Genomic DNA, 2,990 nt, shown 5'->3' with positions numbered 1-2,990 from the left:
AAACCCAAGGTCAGTCCTTAGCACCTGTGTCAGGCAGCTCGCACTGCCTGGTTACTCCGGCTCTAGGGAGTTTGATGCCCCTGGCCTCCACAGGCACCCTATACATGACACACTGCCACATAATTAAAAATAACTGCTTTAGAAATCTTTAAAAACATTTATTTCATTGGCTGGTTACAGAATTTCTCATAAGAAGACAAAACAATAAGCCAGGTCCAATTCTATTATATCCTAACAGGACATTAACTGTAGGAACTCTCATTTTTCTGTAATAACTTACTTAATATTGCAAGGAGCCTTGTGCTAGCCTAGAACTATATCATTGTTAAGTGTGGAGACAGACCAAAGGTACTCACACTCACACATTACAGATACGATAATAAGTAATTTTCAAAATATGTTATCAGGCTTGTGGTGGTCTGTATGTAAATGCCCCCCATAGACTCAGGGAATGGCACCATTAGGAGATTTGGCTTTGGAGATTTGGCTTTGTTGGAGTAAATGTGACCTTGTCGGAGGAAGTGTGTCACTGTGGGGGTGGGCTTTGAGGTTTCAAACATTCAAGCTGGTCCTAGTGTCTGGTTCTCTCTCTTGCTGCTGCCTGCTGATTCAGATATAGAACTCTCAGCTCCTTCTCCAGCACCATGTCTGCCTGTGCACTACCATGCTTCCTGCCATGATGATGTTGGACTAAACTCTGAAACTCTAAGCCAGCTCCAATGAACTGTTTTCCTTTATGAGAGTTGCCCTGGTGTGACATCTCTTCACAGCAGAGGTAAAACTCTAACTAGGACAGAAATTGTTACTGTGGTAGGCTGGACCATGCTTTTGTTTTGAGGACTATGGAACACTTTGGGACTTTGGACAAGAAAAGTGGTTGAATGCTTGAAGTGATGCTTAGTGAATCACACTCGTAGGAGCATGGATGACAGTGGTGCTGAGCAGGGTTTGAACTGTGGGACTTGGCTCAGGTTTTAGAGAGGAATATTAGGATGCAGCCTAAGATCGCGCTTGTGATATTTTGGTAAAGTATATAATTGCTTTCTGCCTTTGTCCAAAAAAAAATCTACCTGAGGTGAAAGTGAAGAGTTTTGGATTAACAGCATAGGCAGAGGAGATTTCCAGACAGCCTTGTGTTGACTGTGGCCACACTTGGGCAGATCTGTAATAAGAAGGAGCAAGCTGAGCAAGGAAAAATATAAGATGTACAATTTGAGGAGAAAAGGAGCACCCGGGAGTGTAAAGGAGCTAAATCTGTGTTCAAGGAGTTAAACAAACTAAAGAAAAGCCTGATGCTAATGGAATAAGTAGTGCTGACTTCAGGGCAAGACCCCACCCAGCTAAGCTTCCAATTTCTGAAAAGAAATTAAAGCTCACCTTTAAACCCAGCACTTGGGAGGAAGAGTCAGGTGGATCTCTAAGTTGGAGGTCAGCCTGGTCCATAGAGCAAGTTCCAGGACAGCCAAGCTTAGGCAGTGAAGGAAACCATCAAAACCAGAGAGCTCGTGAAAATATATTTGAATAAGGAGGCTGTGTTCCAGCCCCAGCAAACAGCAGAACTTGGTAGCTTCAGCCATGGAGTTCTGACTTTAGAGTCAAGGACAGAAGAAAGGGGTTATGAACTCTCCCTCTGTGACTAAGAAAAGCCACTGAGGCCAGACGTGTGTCAAGGGTGTCCCTGCCTGGAGACCTAGAAAAGCCATTGTATGAAGCTATAAAGGTGAAGCCTGGATTGCCTTGGAGATCCCTAAGATGCCGGAGATGCCAGGGCCATGAGATATCTGCTAAGGAGAGCTGCTAACAGGGAGTAGAACCAGCCCAAGAGAAAGAAGTATGTCCCAGTCAACAAAGCAGAAAGGAGTTGATATAAAGAGTGCTTTGACATCAGACATGGAGATGTAGAGTTTGTAGTTTGCCCAGTTGGTTTCAGTCTTGTTTCGGTGCGGTGCTTCCTCACTGAGCTCCCTTCCCTCCATGTTGGGACAGTAATGTATATCCTGTCATAAATACATAACAGTAATGTATATTTATGTTGGAAGTATGTAATTCTTTTTCCAAGACAGGGTTTCTCTCTGTCACCCTGGCTGTCCTGGAACTAACTAGCTCTGTAGACCAAGTTGGTCTCGAACTCACAGAGATCCGCCTGCCTCTGCCTCCCGAGTGCTGGGATTAAAGGTGTGAGTCATCATGCCTAGCTGAACTTTAGACTTCTAAACATTGTTGAGACTGTGATAGACTATGGGGACTTCTGAAGTTGGCCTGAATGCATTTTTGCATTATGATATGTCTATAAGCCTTTGGGACCAGGGACTGGGATGTGGTGGTCAGAATCAAAATGTCCCTCTATAGACTCATAGGGATTGGCACCCTTACAAGGTATGGCCTTGCTGGAAAAAGTGTGTCACTGGGGGTGGACTTTGAGGTTTCAGATGCTCAAGCTAGTCCCAGTATCAGGTTCTCTCTCTTCCTACCACCTGCTGATCCAGAAGGAGAACTCTTGTCTCCTCCAGCACCAGTCTGCCTGTGCGCCACCATACTTCCCGCCGTGATAATAATGGACTAAACCCTCTGATGTTGTAAGCGAACTCCAGTTAAATGCTTTCCTTTATAAGAGCTGCTATGGTCATGGTGTCTCTACAGCATTAAAAAGACAAAACTAAAGCCAGGCAGTGGTGGTGCACGCCTTTAATTCCAGCACTCAGGCAGGCAGAGGCAGGTGGATCTCTGTGAGTTCGAGGCAGCCTGGTCTACAAGAGCTAGTTCCAGGACGGGAACCAAAAGCTACGGAGAAACCCTGTCTCAAAAATTCAAAAAAAAAAAAAAAAGACAAAATTAGTGATATGGCTGGGTTGGTAGACTTCATACTAGCCTGCTCACAGCCTTCAGTTTTCTCTCCAGCACAACGTAAAGTGGGTACAGTAGCACACACCCACAACCCCACACCCGGGAGATGGAAGCAAGAAAAGTGGACAGTCAGGCCAACCTGGGTT

Source organism: Chionomys nivalis, chromosome 1 (assembly GCF_950005125.1).
Source record: "Chionomys nivalis chromosome 1, mChiNiv1.1, whole genome shotgun sequence".
NCBI classification, from domain to species: Eukaryota; Metazoa; Chordata; class Mammalia; order Rodentia; family Cricetidae; genus Chionomys; species Chionomys nivalis.
The sequence above is the reverse complement of the archived record's forward strand: the minus strand, read 5'-3'. Positions refer to the sequence as shown.